Below are 20,662 nucleotides of genomic sequence, written 5' to 3' on the forward strand. Positions count from 1 at the left end.
AGGAAAAAAATATAACTGTTCCTATTTAGATATGATTATCCACATCCAAGGAATCTTAAAAAAAAAAAAGCCTCCCAGAGCTAATAATAAGTGACAGGATTCAGGGTTAACATAATGAAGTCAACTGTATTTTCACATAGTAGCAATGAACAATAGGAAATCTAAATTTAAACAAAATTTAATATCATTACAATAGCTCCAGAAAAAAATACTTAAATATAAATCTAACAAAACATGTATAGGACCTACATGCTGAAAAGTATACAACACGGATAAAAGAAATCAAGGAAGACCTGAGTAAATGAAGAGACATGTTCATGTATTGAAGATACAATATAGTAGATATGTCAATTCTATTCAAATTGGTCTGGAGAGTTAACATGGTTACAATTACAGCAGGATTTTTTGTAGATATAGATAGCTGATTCTAAAATTTATATAGAAAGGCAAAGGAACTAGAATAGACAAAACAGTTTTGAAAAAGGAAAAATTACAACAATCACACTAAGTTAAAGACTAATTATATAAAGCTACAGTAATCCAGAGTGGTACTGGCCAAAGCATAGACACAGAGATCAATGCAACAGAAAAGAGTTCAAAAATATATCCATGCAAACATGGCTGATGTTTTACAAAGGTACAAAAGCCATGCAACAAAGATAGTCATTTCAATAAATGTTGCAACAAATGAACGTCCATATACACCCTCCCTCCAGGCAAACAAAAAACACCTCGACTGAAACTTTATCTAAAAATTAACTCAAAATGGATAACAGATCTGAAAGTAAAGCTAAAACTATAAAACATTTATAAAAGATAGGAAAAAACCTTTATGACTGGGCAGTGGGTAAAGGGTGAGGAAAAGAGTCTGTAGACATTAAATCAACAGCACAATCAAAAGAAAAAAATGACAAACTAGACTTCATCAAAATTAAAAAAAAATTACGCTCTGTGAAAACATGACGTTAAGAGAAATTATTTGTAAATTACACATGTCAAATAAGTTGTATCCAGAATATGTAAAAAACTCTTACAACTCGATGGTAAGAAAACTCAGTGAAAAAATGGGCAAGAGACTTTTGATTCTGAGCCGAGATAAAATATACTTCTCCCTATTTCTTCCGCTTAGCATAGTTAAGCACTATGTATATTACATATAAAATAAACATAAGATGATTTTGAGAAGTGAAAAAAAAGTGGAATACCCCCAGCCTCTGGTAACCACACTATGTTCTGTCTCTATGAATTTTACTGCACTAGGTACCTCATATAAGTGAAATCATCCGATATCTAAACCTTTGTGACTGACTGGCTTACTTAACGTGTCTTCACGGTCCATGTTTTCACATGTATTGGAATTTTCTTCCTTTTAAAAGGTTGCATAATATCCCATTGTGTATATACTTTATTCAACTGCTGTGGGACATTTGGGTTGTTTCCACAGGTTTTCAACCCCCTACTTAAACTAATGAAAGCAAGGTTTATTTACAAATTCAAAGAATCTCCAGGAAGAGAGAAATATTGGAGGTCATTTGGTTTCACTGCCTTCGAATACTTAAATCATTTGATGGAAGTTATCATAATCATAAAATTCTGGAATTTCACAGTATCATTTTGAATATGGTGGTTACCACTTCAAACTGTTCACATTTCTCTTTTCCAAGTTGGCAATTATCAGTATTTTAATTTATTTAGCCATGACTCATGACAGATGTTCATATGTGTGATACACCTCTATGGGCGAGGCCACTTTAGAAGGCTAACCACTATACCAATCACCCTGGCAAGGCCACTTGAAAAAGAAAAAACTGTATAAAATATATTTAACATAAAATTTGCCAGCCTAACCATTTTTAAGTGTACAGTTCAGTGGCATTAAGTACACTCACACTGTTACACAACCAGTACCATTACCTCTTTCCAAAACTTCTTCTTTGGCAAGGCCAGATTTTGACAACACTCAAAAGAACTTTAGGAAACAAATGCAAATAGCATCAGACTTTATTTGGGCTTACTATTCCCTAAAGAGTTTTACAAAGCATATAAGAAATTTGTTCATCCATCTAAATATATTAAAGATTTTCATTTTTATATAAGGAAAATAACTGCATTCAATCTCACTTTTAAAAATTAAGCTTTGATGCTGAGAAGTAATCTTGATTAAAAAAATATGGAACACTCCATGAATTTGTGTATCATCCTTGCACAGGGCCATGCTAATTAATTTTCTGTATTGTTCCAATTTTAGTATATGTGCTGCCCAAGTGAGCATATCTGGAGTTTTTTTCTGATTCTCTGCCCCACATTTACTCAAAAGGCAGCAAATATGTAGGTAAAATTTATATAATTACATTGTATGCTACTGCAAATTTTTTCATTGTATCATTCTTGCTTATAGACAATATGAATATATAATTCATTTTGCTTACTCATCCCTCATAAATGTTTATGAATTAAATGAAAATGAAGTAACTCTAATGACAAATACTTCAATAATTCATAATTGCCACACTCTTAATGGTACTATACATTAGTAATGGTTCTTTACAATAGGTTGTGACAATTAAGCGATGGTAGCCCCATTCTTTAAGCTCTAGCTTTAACTCACAACTGATAAAGAGATACCACTCACAAAACTTCTGTTAAGATCTGCTCCTCTGAGGACCCTGACTAAAGTTGCTCAAAAAAAGGGCACGCTAAATCAACTCTGGAAAAACACTGTGTTTTGATACAGTTGGTATTTTATATTGTCTCTAGAGGGACCATATGTCAGACTGAGGTATGACTTTGGGACTAACAGTTTTCATTCTCTTATACTGTAGATATTACTATTCATGGCTCGAATACTATATTAGAGGTTAAAAAGACAAAGAATGGAGAAAAAAAGATTGTAAAGAGGCAATTTTCCCCTCCTCAACTGGGAAAAAGTCCCTCAGAAATAGAATGTAAGAATCTGAATTTAGAAGCCAAAAGGCCTATTAGAAGATTACTATTGTAGAGTTTAAGAAGTTAGGTTTAAAACAGAGACTCATGGACATGGACAATAGACTAATGGTTATAAGAAGGGAGGGGGGAGGGGGCAGATGGAGGTAGATGGAGTAAAGGGGGTCAAGAATGTGGTGACAGAAAGAGATCTAACTATGGGAGGTGAACACACAGTGTAAATATGTAGATGCCTAAGTATACAGCTGAAACTTATTGGATTTTGGTAACCAATGTCATCATTAAATATAAATACATACATACATACATATATACTTTATTAAAAAAAAAAGAAGTTAGGTTTAGTTCAACAAACATTTATCAGGTGGTAGATGCTGTGCTACGAAGCCCAGAAAAAAAAATTCTATACCAAGTTAGTAACTTAATGGAAGATGGGCGTGGAGCCCAGATTCTTGGAGTCCATCGCTTTGTACAAACATCACAGTTAAAAACAAGACCTGGGGCGCCAGTACTCCTAAATTACAATACTCTTCTCATTGATTTGATAATAGTGTAAGAATAATTCTGTTTCCATATAGGAACAATTGTTCTCATTAAAACAAAATTTTATTACTTCTAGAACTCATATTCAATCTGTTCAAACTAGTAATCAACTATTCTGAAAGTGACAAACTGCTTTTATAGAACTAAAAATAAACAGATCAGGATGGGAAAAGTTATGACTCATTACAGTAAATACCTTCCTAATATGTCAAACTAATAGAAAGGCAAATTCTATAGCAAACAGTGTCTGAAAAACAAGAAACTCCTATTGGGCCAGAATTTTAACAGCTGAGTTTTAGTTGTAGTATTTGCTGCAAAACAACCCAGCATCAAGAGAGAGTATCAAATCACACATCATTAGTCCAGGAAAATTCAAAGTATGGTCTCTACTAAATGCATATCACTTTTGTACCAACGTAAAGTCAAAAATCATGTTATCCATCATAAGTCAGGGACCATCTCTACATGGAAAGCACCCAGTGTCTAGCACACTGTATATGCACAAGAACATGATACAACACTGGGTAACAGATTAAGTACCCTTATTGATAGATCTCTGACTCTTATCAACTCATCTCAAATCTCTAACCCCATCATCTTTCCTAAACTTCAGTTCTGGGCATCCAAAGACCAGCTAGAATGCTAGACAATTGAAATGTCTTTGCTACCTTTCAAATTCACCATCTGAAACTGAACTCATAAATTCTTCTTCCTCAACTGATACTCCACTGCAGAATTTCTAATTGTTAATAACGGATGCTCTCAATTGCCCAGTCACCCAGAACTTAAAATCTACTACTCAGTTTTGATTTACCACCTCCCACCTCCTGTCAAAACCTGGAAATCTATCCTCAAATACTCTCCCTTCAGAGGCAAATCTAGAAATATTAGATATTCTACTACTTAGGAATGTTTATTGATAAATCAAAGTCATTCTCCAGAGTAAGAGGGTTAATTATGCCCACAACCAAGAGATGATGGTCTTGCAAGGTCATTTAGTCTTTGCTCTATAGTCTTCATTAGTGTCCTCGCTCTCTGCTTAGTTTTGAGGTAGCTATGGATATTACTAAATCCAGCATAGTTAATAAGCACAAAAAGCTAAAAGTGTTAATAAACAGAGGTATGTGATTATGGTGGAAATAAAATGAAGAGCTAAACATGTTAATAGAGTGAGAAAGTATGCTGCCCCCATGAATGGGACAAATCACTGAATAGTATGAATGATTCTAGAGTACCCACAACAAATCTTACAAGATGCTGTTATCTACATAACTGATAATGCTGCATCTATACAATTGATAATAATAAGCAAGTGACAAGGAAAAATGAGGAAATGGAAAAACTTTTGAGTATGTGGTTAGAGTAGCATCAACACTAGATGGCAAAACTTCAAACTCTTTAGTCAGGATCCTTTTATACTCTTAAATTTTACGAAAAATCCCAAAGAGTTTTTGCTTATGTGAACTATATCTATGAACAGTTATCATATTATAAATTAAAATTTAGAAATGTAAAAATTGATTTATTTAAAAATAAACCCATTAGATGTTAGCACATTAATTTTTCAATTAGAGTTGACATTCAATATTATTTTACATTAGTTTCAGGTATATAGTATATTGGTTATACATTTATATAATTTACAACGTGATCCCCTCAATTAGCCTCTAGCACTATATAGTTATTACACTATCACAACGTTATTTTTTATAGAACTACATTTTCTCAGAAAAAGTAGCACTGATTTTTTTCAAATATCTTAAAGTCTGGTTTATTAGATCAGCTGAATTCCCTTATCTGCATTTGCATTGAGTCTGTTGCGGTATTACATTCAAGTAACCTTTGGAAAACTCTACCGAATATTTTGAGAATAAGAATGGAAATGACAAATAATATCTTAATGCTGTTATGAAACTGTTTTGATCTCTTGGACCCTCTGAAAGTTTCCAGGAATCCCCAGGAGAGTCCCCACAGCACACTAAACCACTGCTTTAATGTTAAAGCAGGAGATGGTTAGGACTTTGTAGACAAGAACTTAAAGAAAGCTAAGTAAGGTGATGGGCTGCTATTTAAACTTCTACCCAGGCCAGAAAAAGTTGGTTTCCTATCTTCAAATGTGCACATCAAAGAGTACTAAAATTCACTTATCACTTAAAATAATATTAAAGGATAAGTGTCTATATAGTGTGTGTGTGTATGTTGGCAGGGGGTCGGTTGGGGGGTTAGCTACCTCAACAAATTGGCAATGCAGATGTAACAGGTCTATTTAGGTAAAAGATAGTGAAGAAAATGTTTTAAATGTTTATCTGGACAAGAGGAACAGAGCCTGCTAGGGAGCTTCAGGGATTAGGGTTAGGTCTCCTTGCTGATAAAACAGGTCACACTAAACAAGCTGGCTAGGTGTTTTCATCCCTGGATTTAAGGCCTAGAATTGTGGGGGCCATCTTGAAATCATAAAGAGAGCTAGCTTAAGTATGGCAAAGCAAAAAGTTGAGAACGTAGGTCCTTGACGATGTCACTGAATTGATGAATAACCAATTCTGAAGCTGTCTTACTCCAGGATTCACTGTTTTGTTATTTTGAATAAATGTCCTTAGTGTTTAAGCTACTTGATTCAAGATTTTCTGATACATAAAATGAGTACCCACATAAAGACATCCCATAGGTAATTAAGCAGATCCAAATGAATGCCTCATCATTTCTTACAAATGTACTCTCTCTCTTGAAGTTCTCTGGCCAATGATGACATCATTTCAGAAAGTATAAAACCTGGGTGTCATCTTTGACTTCTGTGGTAGACTAAAAAAGGTCACTTCTCCAAAATATGTCCACGTTCAAGTCCCTGGACTTTACTGTTTTACATTAATATTTGAGAAATGTTTAATGACAAAGACTTTGCAGGTGTGATTAAGTCTCTTGAGATAGGGAGATTAGCCCAGATAACCCAGGTGAGCTCTAAATATAACCATTAGCATCCTTAGAAGAGATGGGCAGAAGGGGATTTGACCCACATATCAGAGAAGACATGGGCAGAAATTGGAGTGATGTGGCCACAAGCCATAGAAATCCCACAGCCACCAGAAACTGGGAGAAGCAAGAAATACATTTTTTCCTAGAGCCTTCAGAGGGTGTGGATACCTGCCAATACAATGATTTCAACCCAGCAATACCTATTTTGAACTTCTGGCCTCCAGAACTGTGAGAGAATAAATTTGTTGTTTTAAGCCAACCAGTTTATGATAATTTATTACAATAGTCACAGGAAACTAATACAACTTCTATCTTTCCCTTTTCTTCCCAACACACTTAGACACTAAGACCTTTCTCTGATCCATTCTGTTTTCTCCATTAGCCGCTAAGACTACTTAAACAGCATCTTGAATGGTTTCCCTCCCTTTAGTGTCACCAGTTTTGAATAAATCTTGAATTATTCAAATATCCTCTAAAACACAATCATCTGAGTCCAGCACTAATTACCTTATGCCTTCGTTATCATACTGAACAAATCTTAGTACCACTTTCTTTTCAGCACTTCATATACATAAAATCCTTAAGATAAGGCAGGCTGTTATCCTCCCATTATTGATAAGGAAATTGAAGCTCAGAGAATAAATGACTTACCCAAGGTCATAAGGCTAGTAAATAGCAATTTACATCCTGATGCTAAGCTTTCTTGCTTTATATCTCATATTCTTTCCGCTTTAGGCTGCTGTCCCAGTCAAAATGATTTTGGCTCATTTTTTGAACATACCATACAGATTTACGATTCCCCACTCTGGTCTCTTTTGGGAACTACTCCTTATTGCTCTCAACAGGTCAAATACTACTCTATTTTGTTCTTCCTTCCACCCTAGATGTCAGCAATACCTTCCATTTGATGTCACTTTTCAGATTACACTGTGTTTTTAAATATATTTTCTTTGGGTTTTAAAAACCTTACAAAGTAGTTGAGGAAACTCTTTAAAGACCAAGGAACATAAAGATCACAGAAAATAAATGGCCTAACAGGGGCTCAAAATCAGTAACTCTGACTTTAATTAAATCCTGTCCTCATTTTATTATTACACTATGCTGCCTTTCCCTCCACTGAACTCCTGTAATATTTTTTTGTCTTGACTACTGATCTGGCATTTGATATAAAACCAATTTAGGTTTACCAGAGTATGTACCCTGTCTTTCCAAGGATAATTCCAATATATTTTTGGAATCTATAATACTTGGTTCTTTAAAAATAATTTGTGTGCTTGAGATATAATTGATGCATATATTTAAAATGTACAATTTGGTCAGTTTTGACATATATATTATCACCACTATCAAGATAAAGAACATTTCCACGACCCCTATAAGTTTTTTTCCCTCTTGCCCCTTTCCAGGAGCCACTAGGTTCATTTTCTAGAATTTTATATAAATGGAATTGTACAATATATATATTTTCATACTGATCTGGCTTATTTCACTGATATAATTATTTCTGAGATTCATATGTGTTGTTAGGCTCAAGAATTTTTTGTTTCTTATTGTTGAGTACTATTACATTGTATGGACGTACATAATATGTTTACCATTTAACCGTGGATAGACTTTTGTTTCCAGTTTAAGGCTACTGTAAATAAAGCTGCTATGAACATGAGTGTATAATTCTTCATGTGGATACATCAACAGAAGTTTTTAATCATTGCTATTTCTACACCATTTACATGTGTTATACTCTTAACAGTAACACTGATTATTATAGTGCAGTGATTCTTAACTGGGCATCCCTTTTTGGCCACAAAAACATCACTGCTCTATTATGCATTAGAGTATTTTATGTACAATAGGTGATCAATTAGTCATTTACAGATCTTGCTTTCTTATATATCATTTTCATATGCCACTTGAAGGAAGAGACTGAGCCTGTGTGTATTCTATAACTGCCTAACACAGAGAGGGCATTTAAAAAATGTTGAATAAATGTTTGTGGTTTATGGTGCTTATTTCTGGAATAAACATATTCTTTTATGTTCGATCACATCATTAATAAAAGTACAACAGCAAGGGGGGAACAAAAAAAAACATGAGACAAAATATATGAAATATCTGAAAGAGTTTAACATATATAACAAGCAAACGTTTTATAGAAAACCTGTTAACAAAGCAGGTTTAAGAATGGAAGAGACCTGACTCAAAGTAAAAACTTCATGCTAAAATTATACAGAAAATTTATGAGTTGACCAGTGAAAATGACAACTTAACTACTTCTCTATAAAGTTACTGTTAAAATAAGATGATTTTCACTATTATTTTCTTTACAAATATTACAGTACCTTGTATTTTAAATCATGTTTTAATAAAACTTGTCACTCCATTGTCAATTAAACAAAAACAAATTTTCATATTTGTTTATGAAAGGAACAAGTTTGTAGATGGATTCACATTAAGTACTCATATTTGAGAATATGCTTTTACTTACTCTTAACACTAATAAAAATGTACATGACCTTTATTTGACAATGGCTTATTTCCCAAGGGTCTTCCTTAAGTGTTGATTAAGTTTTCAGGAAGAATTCCAAATGGGTTAATGTATCTGAGTTATTAAAAAAAAATCATTTAAATTTATTTTTAAATTTAAAAAATTCAATTACTGTTGACATTCAATATTATTTTACATTAGTTTCAGGTGTACAGCACAGAGAGGTTAGACATTTATATCCATTTAAATTATATAACAAGCTATTTTTTAATCAAATAAAGATTTTAATCATTTTACTACATAAATAAGTCCTTTCGAGTTCAGATCTTTGAAAAGGATTGAGATTTACCTGGAGTTAAATGATAACTCAATTAAACCAATAATGTTAAATCATTAGAATTTCTTCTCACCACTGGTAGCCACAGTTGCATATGCTGATTGTTCGTTTCTCTATAAGGGAGGAATATATATTGAGTAACTCCCACCAATTGTCTTTATGTCACTCTGGACTCACAATTCTAGGAAAAAGATTTTAAAAATCCAATTATAAATGAGGAAACATAAGGTTAATTTGCTCACAGTCCTATAAATAATAAATAATAAAAAAATAGGATTTGAACAGAGGTCTGTCTGACTAAAAAGTTACAATACCAGTCCCTCCTCCCACCCCATCATGATACCATTTACAAGAATTCAATCATAGTACTTAAGGGATATCAACTATTAACATCAAATCTTTATTATTAAAAAGAAAACTCGAAGAAAAGGCATATCTTCTCATTCATTCTTTTGGATCCTCAATGTGAGCAAGTAAAATTCAAGTCAGCTTTAGTCAATCAACATTTAAAGAAGTTTTTTTCTCTCTCAAGAGTTTTTAAGTGTTCACATTAAGTACTCAAAAGTTCCACTGTGTTATGTTTTAAAGTATGTACAAAAGTATACAGTGGCTTTACCCAACATGCCTTTGCACGAATGCCAACCTTAAATGTGTCTTGGTATGGACTGTACCGTGTCCCTCCCCAAATATATGCTGCTGAAGTCCTAACCCCCAGTACCTGACAACATTACTTTATTTGGAGACAGGCTCCTTATTAACGTAATCAAGTTAAACTGAAGTAATTAGGATGTCCTTATACAAAGGGGAAATTCGAAGCCAAACTTGTACACAGGGAGAACGCCATGTGAAGACTGGAGTTATGCTGCCACAACCCAAGGCACTCTGAGAAGCAAGGAAATGGACCTAGAACAAATCCTTCCCTCATAAGGAACCAATCCTGCCAACACTCAGATTTCAGACTCTTAGCCTCCGTAACTGTGAGACTAGCAATTTCTCTTTAAGCCACCCAGTTGGTGGTACTTCGTCACAGCAGCCCTAGCAAACTAATACATCTGCTCTTCGAAATAATGCAAAATTTAACAGCATTAAATTTTAATGGACTAAACATTTCAACTAAAAGAGAGACTGGGATTAAAAAAGCAAGCCCAACTATATGCTCTTTATAAGAAACCCACTTTTACAGCATAATGGTTAGACATTTATATAATTTACAAAGTGATTTCTCCTGATTAGTTTAGTGCCCGCCCAGCACTATCCATAGTCATTACAATATTATGACTATTTTCACTATGCTATACTTCACATCTCCATGACTAGTCTGTAACTACTAATTTGTACTTCTTACTACCTTCACCGTTTTCGTCCAGCCTCCTAAACTCTTCTCGTTTGGCAACCATCAGTTTGTTCTCTGTATCTATGAGTCTGTTTCTGAAATTAATATAAAATAATATTGAATATCAACTGCAATTGAAAAAATTTAAAAATTAAAAATAAATAAAATTGCATTAACGGTACAAAAAAAAGAAGCCCACTATAAATAAAAAAAGACACTTCGGTTAGGTATGTTAGAAGATACGCCATGCAAACAAAAAGTATAAGAAGGCTGGAGTTGGCTATTTTTAATATCAGTTTGACTTCAAGACAAAAAAAAACAGCACCAGAAATACAGAGATGTATAATAAAAAATGTGCAGGTACCTAATAACAAAGCTTCAAAATACAAGAAACAAACATTGGCAGAATTAAGAAGAAAGACAGTTGAAAATAATAGTTGGAAATTTTAATACTCCTCTTGGTAACTGACAGAACTGGGAAAAAGAAAAAAATTAAAGATATAAAAGATCTGAACAATACCATCAACCACCTAGATCTGACCGATATTTATGATGCAAAATATACATTCCTTTCAAGAGCAACATGGTATGTTCACCAAGATAGACCATATGATGGGCCATAAGACAAATCTTAATAAATTTTAAAGGAATCAATGTATACAGAATATATTTTATCACAATAAAGAAATTAGAAATTGATGAGTTATCAAGAAAACTCCAAATATTTGAAATACAATATACTTCTAAATAAGCCATAGGCTGATCAAAGAATCAACAAGAGATATTGGAAAGTATTTTTAACTGAATCATATTGAAAATACAACATTATCGACATTTGTGGAATGCAGCTAAAGCAGTGCTTATAGTAAAATTTATAGTACTATTTATGACTAAAAAGGTCTAAAAATTACTGGCCTGCCACCACACTCTACCACCTCATATCCACTAGGATGGCTATTATGAAAATAAAAACACCACAAAAAATCCAGAAAATAACAAGCATTACAGCAAGGATATAGAGAAATGAAAGCCTTGTGCATTGTTCATGGGCATGCAAGTGTAGAAACTATGGAAAACAGTGGGCTGGTTCCTCACAAAATTAAAAATAGAATTACCATATAATCCAGCAATTCTACTTCTGAGTATATATCCCAAAGAACTGAAAGTAGGAAGTAGGCACATGAACTTCTATTTGTACACAAATGTTCACAGGAGAATCATTCACAATAGCCATGGACAGATAAGTGGATAAACAAAATGTGGTATATACATACAAAGTAATATTATTTAGCCTTAAAAAGGGAGTAAATTTCGATACTTCTGATATGTGCTTCAATAAGGATAAATCTTGAGAACATTATGCTAAGTGAAATAAGTCAGTCACAAAAAGACAAATAATGTCTGATTCCAATTATATGAGATCTCTGGAGTAGTCAAATTCAGAGACAGCAAGAAGAGTGGTTGGCAGGGAGAGGGGAATGAGGAGTTATTGTTTAATGGACAGTTTTGCAAAATGAAGAGTTTTGGAGATGCATGGTGGTAAGGCTGCTTAACAAAGTAAATGTACTTTATGCCACTGAACTGTACACTTAAAAATGGTTACAGTGGTAAGTTTTTAATGTGCATTTCATTACAATTAAAAAAATATGGCCAAGTCTTCTACCTTAAGAAGCCACAAAAAGAGGAAGACAAACCCAAAATAAAGAGAAGGAAATAAAGTGCAAAGATAAATGAAACAGAAAATAGACAAGCCACAGGAAAAAAATTAAAGCCAAAACTTGGTTCTCTGAAGAGATAAGCAAAATTGATAAGCTTCCACAAAAAGAGGAAGACAAACACAAAATAAATAGAAGGAAATAAAGTGCAAAGATAAATGACATAGAAAATGGACAAGCCACAGGAAAAAAATTAAAGCCAAAACTTGGTTCCCTAAAGAGATAAGCAAAAAGGTAAACCTTTAGCTAGACTTAGCAAGGAAAAAAAGAGAAGGAAAAAAGGGGTGGGACTCCAGAAGGAAAACTTGGGAAAGAGATATACAGAAGATCAGGATGGTGGGAAGTTCCGAATTACAAGGGTGTAAAGTATTTTAAGGAAGAGTGGTTGACAGTGTCAAATACTGGTAAAAGGTCAAAGAAGATATAGACCAAAGTCTATTCAATTTAGCCACAAGGAGTTACTGATGATCTTATAAAAACACATAAAAAAGAGGTAGCAGAGTTAGATGCTAGATTGCAATAAACAAAGATAAAGAGCATTCAGAAATGAGGAAGTGAAAATTGTGAGTATAGACAATTCAATCTTAAGTTTGGTTCTAAAGATAGAGCAAGGGGTTAGCCAGAGAGAAATAAAGGCTCAAGGGAGGATACTGGTATTTTTGTACAATGGGAGAAACTAGACAAATTTCCCCCCAGATATACTTTTTAATTGTAGTAAAATATACAGAGAATGTTCTGATTGTTGTTGGAAAAAGACTCAAAGAAGAAAAAGTTAAAGATACATGAACAGGTGACAGCAGATAGCATCAGGTCTCTGGATATGTAGAAAGGAACTGGATTCAGTGCATGAGTGAAAGAATTAGCCTTAAACAGATGGAAATCCAGTGATAGCAAAAAAGAGGAGAAAAAGTGTGAAGTCACAGTTAAGTTTATAGATGGATAGTAAGAAGGAGTACGAGTTCTTGTCTGGTAGCTTTGGCTTTTATTTCTCTTTGAAGTTATAGGTAGAGGCACACTGTTCAAAAGAGAAGAGTTAAAGTAGAATTTTGAGAAAAATGAAAAATGAGAAATATGTGGAAAAAAGAAAAAGAAGGATGGCTAAGAGGCGCTGAAGACCCAAATGAAACTGGAGACCACAAATTTGTAGTGGCAATAATCAATAGCTTTGAATCAGTTTCTAAAAAATTAATTACAAAAATCATTAGTTAATAGTTAACACTTACACAGTACTTAATACATACCAGACATTTTTTAAAGTACTTTTTACATATTAAATAATTTAATTTTCACACAACCTTTAGAGATAGGTATTATTTAGTATCTGTATTTTATCAGTAAGGAAAATGAAGCACAGAGAAGTTAAGGAATTAACCCAAGGCAACGCAATTAGTAAGTATCAGAGTCAAGATTTGAACGTAGGTGGCTGCATAGTTTGTGCTCTTAATTCTATGCTGTACTGCCTCTCGAAGTAAAGCTAAGTAAACCTAGTTGAAGAAAACTGAAAGAAATGACGAAGAAACAATACCAGGTAGGCTAAAAACAGAGAGACAGTGATACCAGTAAGTAGAAATAACTCTCACAGAAGTATGATTTGTAGTATTATATTGCACATAAAAGGCGCCAAAGATAAAAGAAACTGTCCTCATACAGCAATGGAAAGCCACAAAAAGTCAATGAGCAGTGTTGGAAGATCTAGAGCAGTAAGGGAGAAAAGCAAAGAGCCAAGGAAAAGGTAAAACCCAGAGAGTCAACATGGAAAAAGGAGAAAAAGGTAAAAGTGGAAGAAAACACATAGACATGCACTAGTAAAAGAGAAAAATGAAATGGAAGCAAAGCAAGTATGTCTGTGTCTCTAAAAACTCTTACATTTTTTTCTTTCTTTGGACCAAAGATTTCCCTAATTTTATCAAGGAGCATAAATAAAATATTTAATAGAGAGTACTAATGAATATGCTTGCTTAGTAAGAGTAGGCTAGGATCAGATATTTAGCAGGTTAAGAAAGAAGAGAAAATTATTTTTAAAAAGTATTAAAATTGCTTCAAGACCGGAAGGTAGCAGTTCCACAAAATCTTGATTCCAGAAATTTATAGTCTTGGTTTTATGCTACCCAAAGATGTCTGTAGTTATGATAAATGCATCGAAAACTATCAAAACCAAATGAATAGCATATCATGTCAACAAAAAGAAATATACGATTTAATATCTGTAGAAGGATAGCGCGATAGAATACTGAAATGGCAAACTAATTGGGTATCAAACACATGTAATTTTAAGGTTTTCTTTTAAAACTATAAAGTTATTCAAATGTAAGAACATTCAATGTAGAGATAAGGAAAATGTTCTCCAAGAAGAATGAGACATTAGTAAGTTTCATCCACCAATTTTCGCTCATATAAGAGAATTATCAATGTGAAATACGGCGATACAAGTCAGTGATTTACTGCAGGATCAGTTATGTAAAAATGTGCTAGCTAAGGTCATCCCAGGCAATAATAATAAATGTTAGAGAAAAAATTAATGTTAATACTCAATGTGCCCTTCAAGCAAGAGTATAATATAAATCTAATGCATCTTTATATTTTTAAAGGCACATATACAATTGTTATTTTAGATTCTGTGACTAAGAATCTAGAGATTTCTAGCTAGTTGCCTAAAATGGAGTGAAGTATTTTTAATGTTTCTAAAGAACAATGAAAAATTAATGTGGCTTTCAGCTTAACAGGAAATAAATTTCAAGCAATCATTCTGAGGTACATGAAGAACTATCTGTTTCAGTCATGAATGTGTTGGCATTTAAAGTGAAAACAGCCCATAAAGCTTATATAAAGAGCATGCTCAATAGTAGTCAACAAAATACAAGAAACGACAGGGGGAAAACATATATACACATATATGTTCAATATATGAAATATTCATACATATTTAAAAATTATAGCTGGAAGGAACCTAATTAATTAGGAGCCCCCTAACTAATAAAGAAAACCTCTTTACAATAGTCTTAGATGCTTGACCATTTTCAGTAACAAAAGTTTTATCCTTTACAAGGCCAAGAAGACTTACTAAAAGTTGAATAAAAAGACCATTGTAAACATAGAGGGCACAGCAGGTTATTGGTTTTTATACAACTGTGAATGTTTTATAATGAGAATATATTTTAGTCATTCCAATGTTTTATTATAAAAAATTTCAGATACAGCAAATTCAAAGAATTTTACAGGTTAATGCCTGAAGAGCTAGACCTAGACTCTACCATTAATGTTCTACTATACTCGTTTTATCACATATCAATCCATCAATCCAAAATGATTTTTGATGCTCTACTTTAAAATACCTATTAAAATGGTATTTAATGCAGTTTCTGAAGCAAGGTCTGATATACTAAGGATGTGTAATACACATGACAAGCACACAGGCCTCTTGGCAATCTTCAGTGTTGCTACAGGACAAAAATCAGTCATGTAGTTCCTTTAATTCAAGGTGAATAAAAATATATTGAATTTTATGACACATTACATTTAGTTGTCAGCTGTAGCAAAGTAGTTCAGCACTAACTCTGAAAACCAACAGACTCAAGTTTAAAACCTGGATATTGAGCATGCTCCTTACTTGCTAAATAAGACATCAGCAGCGGTATCTATGGGTTAATGTGAGATTTAAATGAGATGATGGATAAAATGTTTAGCACTGTGCTTGATTTATCAAAGGTTTCAACAAAAGTTAGTACTATCATCACCATCATTATTATTTCATTCAATCTAACAGAACAGGCTCTAGCTGCTCTGAGGTTATACATATCTATGCTACTATTAGAGGCCTTTTTTTCATCACCTTATGTGTTCTAAGAATCTTGGGCAGTCTACTTTACTGAGATAAAAGACAGAATGAGGGTGAATGGATCCAAAGCACACACATTCTTCATTTTCCCACTCCACTTTCTAAAGGAAACAGATGCCCTTTATTTTACTAAAGGCAGTGGTGGTGCACACATAAAAACGCATTCGCTTTTCAGCATCTGGCTGATAAACTGCCTTACTATTTATTTTAGATAACCATTGACCCCTCTCAAACTCTTACTTAAAGACATAAATATAATTTCTATTAAATTTTGCCAATCCAAAAATGTCCAAATGCCTTTTATATTTGCAGATTATATATATGTCAGTTTCATCGTGCGTACAAGTAGGTGGATTCATAAAACTACCAACTACATACATGCCTCTTTAAAGAAATGGTTTTCAAGAAAAACTTGCAAAATCAAGTTTGAAATCTACTTCTCTGCTTACCTCTAAAGATTAGTCTTAGTGCTTTTCTTTGCCAGAGGAATCATAATCTAATTGCAAAATTTAAAAGCAGTACTCCTATATTGCTTCAAGTAACATACTTTGGTCACTGTTAATCTTTCTGTAGTTAAGATATATGAGAATATAATAGCTATTAAAAGGTATGGCAAAAGTAAAGAATATTTTGTCTTAGAAACTAATTTGAGTGAGGCTTCTTTAAGCATACTTTAAAAACATTATTTGAACTTTTGAACCATGTATATATTTTACATATTCAAAAATAACAGTGAAAAAAGAAAACCCTAAAATAAAAAAATGAAGCCAACAAACCATATCAAATTGGTAGCATAACCAAACAGAGCAAAGTATTTCAAGTGACTTCTGAACACAGTTAATTTAAGTACTCTGATTATATACATCTTTCATGTAATATATTCTAAGGAGAAAAATGCAAAAGAAAAAAATATATATCTTAAACTTTACTTGGAAGTTTACTGTGAGTAGTAATATCAATTTTAAAATGATTTTAAAAATTAACATAGGATAAAGTATGTTAATTTTTTTAGGTACCAAGATTTTCATCTAAGACAAAGAGAAAATTAGATAATCAAAGAGGTCAAGAGAAAGTCTGTTATGTTAAATGTGAACTGGATATATCACTATGAACTTATGATTCATAAATTCAAATTTAGTTCTTTCCTCTGCAAGGGCCTAAAAGCAATGACACTCCAGCAGCAATGAATACACCAAACACCTAGATCTTAGTTTCTATACCATTTCTCACTAAAAAGAACCAAGACTCCTTAGATAAACAGCCCATTCCAGATATGAAACAAAGAAAGTAACAAGGCAAGCTGAGGATAATTAATGCCAAAAAGCACTCTAAGACTAATGGAGAGCAGGAGTGTTGAAAGAAACAGGAGCCTGCTTGAAAGGGCTCCTATTGTCCAAATTTGAGACAATTTCTTATTTAAAAAAAATGACTGTAATAGTTATTTAAAAACGCATAAATTAAAACTCACAAGCCCATAGTAATAGCTTCGTTAAAAAGAAAAAAAAATCTCATTTGCCACCACTGGGGTGACTATTTCCCCAGCTCTTTACTCTGAATATTGACAATTAAAGAGAAGAAATTAAACATTTGCTCTGCATTTCTAGAAGAAACTTTAGTTCACCTCTAGTTAATAAAGGAAATCTTCCTTACAGAAAATCTCCAGTAAAATAACTGATGTGAGTTACCTATGGGTGCTAAAATCACTAAGCAAAAGTCAAAGACAGGATATTCGCTTGGTGTTCAAGTACTACCCCAAGATTACATACAAATCACAAAAAGGTAAACTACACCTTTGTAATATATCTGGTAGTCACTTTAATCAAGTGGTCACATTTAGCATCATTAATAGTGTGGCAAGCTGACATATGATGCAAAATGAAGTACACAACATCATCTATTAAACATTCTTGCCAACAAAAGTTTAACTTTAAGCTAATCAAGCTTTTCTTTAGACCTGACTTCCAGTAACAGGAAATTCAGGGGGACAGAGGAAATAAATTAAATGGCACTATAGGGAAACAGACAAATCCAGAATGTGGGAGTAGTCTATAAGACAACTAATTTGGTCAATTGCCAGAAAAAAAGGAGAAGGATACTATTTTTTTAAGGACTAAAGGCATAATCATCAAATGAAATGCATGAATCTTGACTGAATTCAGCTAGGGGAAGGGGTAAGATATCCTAAAGAGACTTTGGAATACTGAGGAAATTTGCATGTTGATAACTGGGGTTAGGAGAATATGCTTGTTTTTAGAGAATGCATGCATGATGTTTGCAACTTACTTTCAAATGGTTACACACTGAGAGACACACAGAAAAGGGAGAAAAGAGGGGGAACAATAAGACAAAAATGTTAATCACTGACTCTAGGTAGTGGGAGTATTCATTTTTTTCTCAATTTCCATTGAGACTGAAATTTTTATAATAAAGTTTTTTTTAAAAAACTGTACTGAGAGGTCCAGTAGAAAATACACCAACACTGGAATTATATCTGGGTATTAATCTCACCTCTATTACTTAACTAGATGTGTGGCCTAAGGCAAGTTACTTAATATCACAAGTTCTGTCTCATCTATAAAACTCAAGGAATAATATCTAAATCATTAGGGTGTTCTGAGATTTAAGTACACTGTAAAATGCCTACCAATGTTGCACAAAATAAGTAAATCTGGTTTCTATAATTAATGTAATCATTCTAAAATACAAGACTACAGGAAAACATTCCTTTCATTATTTTCACTTTCCATGATAAGGAAACTACATTAGGTAAAGTTAAATATCCACTGGCAGTCAATGTGAATGGGGAAAATGAAGATTTGTATAAAATTTTTTAAAATCCAATAATTCCAACTAAAACCCTAGGCAAAAGGAAACCATAAAAATCTCTTATCTATCCAAACTATTTGCCATCTATCAAATTATGAAGTTTACTTTTGGTATTAGCCTATATTCAAATAAAACAGTAAGAAAATAAGTGGAAGTCAAAGAGAATTTTTTTCCTGAACGCAACAGATCTACTCATCTACCCATACGTTTGAAAAAAAATTTTTGCCTTCATTTTTATAAACAAGTTCCAATAAAGTACACAATTATTGGGCTTTATTCTAAATTCTGGTTAAGAGTCATATAACACGAGGATGTAATTTCCTTTCCTCAGTTCTAACGTACCTGTCATCTCACTTCAGGTAACCCATTTTTCTAGTTAGGCCAACAAAAAATGACTAGATGCTGAGTGATCCTCAGGTAGGAACAGAAAAGAGGTGATTTTTTTTTTTCTTTTTAATAAGTGCCATCCTTTTTTTCCAATACCAGAGGGGGAAAAAAAAAGCAGGGCACTAGAGGGGGAAAAACAGTCAGGTCTCGGGCTCCTTGCCTCGCCCAGGTGAGCGGAGGTAAAACCTCTGCCTTCTCTGGGTTAGGGTGTTGGGCAAATGGGCATGCAAACGACGGGAAGCACATCCTGGAAGATCAGGGTAATTTCTCCTGAACTGTGGAGTCCAAGACCAGTCTCCTCCCCGAAGAATTAAATGGACTCTGTGGGGTGTCTCCCGGGGCGGATGGGGGTGACCAGACCAAGCTTTCCTTTCCGTCCAGCGCCTAGATGGGGGACACGCAGTGTCAGCTCCTGCGCGGGCGCACCCCGAGGGCACAGGCGGCGAGCAGCGGCTGGCCAGTGCTCCCACTCGGGCCGGGCTGCCCGTTCGCCCTCCCCCACCCTCCCTCATTACCTGCGGGCGGCGGTGCCGGGGCCCGGAGGCCTGGTGCTCCTCCTCCTCCTCCCCGCCAGGCTGAGGCGGCGAGGTGGCGGCGGCGGCAACAACCCAGGGGGAGGGGGCGGAGCGCGCAGCTCGCTGCCTCTCTCCTCCCCCGGGAGGCTGAGGGGACCCTATCTCGGGCCGCCGCGCCTAGGCCCGTGGACGGCCCGTGGCTGGGGCATGGCGGCACACGGCAGCAGTGTGCCCGCGAGGCGAGAGAGTGCGAAGCGGCGGGAGGAAAGCGCCCGCGGCGCTCCGAGGAGCCTGAGGGGAGGAGCGAGAGGACGGCCGTTGGGGGAGGTTGGGAGGGAGCCGCCGCCGCGCGCGCGTGCGGGCCGGCGCCGCCGCCGTTGCCGCTCCGCTCACTCCAGCCTGTTTGGGGGCACTTTGTTTGTGTCCCACAATGCTCTGCGCGGGCGGCCGGGCTGGGGAACGGGAGGGGAAGTGGGCGGGGCGGAGTGAACTCTGGGGAGGGGCGCGAGCTGGAGGAGGGGAAAAGCGCATTTAGTGCGCAGGCGCAGAAGAGGCGGCTCCCGGTCGTTGGGACTTGAACTGCGGGAGACTAGGTCTGCTTACACACTCGTGGATTTCAACACTATGCGCACCTTTGCGTATGTGTACACATGCAGTTAGTCTTACATTCATATGATGCATGAGCTCTGCCCAACTTGTCCTTTTAGCTGTTTCTTCAGTCTGCTCCCCGCTTGCACTGACAGAAGCATTTCTGGGCATGGTTCACGCTTCTT

At 34.9% G+C, this 20,662-nt stretch overlaps 1 protein-coding gene and 1 non-coding gene across 4 annotated transcripts in view; both read right to left on the reverse strand.

Annotated features, from left to right (window-relative positions):
* Positions 1-20,305, reverse strand: part of ZBTB44 (zinc finger and BTB domain containing 44) — a 67,243-nt gene extending 46,938 nt beyond the window's left edge. The window contains exon 1 of one of the 3 annotated variants that reach the window (XM_011376213.2): positions 19,890-20,305. The gene's annotated coding sequence lies outside the window, so the exon portion shown is untranslated. Of the gene's footprint in view, positions 1-9,290; positions 9,313-19,889 lie in introns of those variants that run through there. The other 2 variants (XM_011376214.2, XM_023521031.1) reach the window with 2 other exon arrangements.
* LOC111729918 lies at positions 2,165-2,272 on the reverse strand. The gene has a single exon (XR_002776455.1). It is a non-coding gene; the product is annotated as a U6 spliceosomal RNA (small nuclear RNA).
* Positions 20,306-20,662: the final 357 nt, after the last annotated feature.

Source organism: Pteropus vampyrus, unplaced genomic scaffold (genome assembly GCF_000151845.1).
Source record: "Pteropus vampyrus isolate Shadow unplaced genomic scaffold, Pvam_2.0 Scaffold288, whole genome shotgun sequence".
NCBI lineage: Eukaryota > Metazoa > Chordata > Mammalia > Chiroptera > Pteropodidae > Pteropus > Pteropus vampyrus.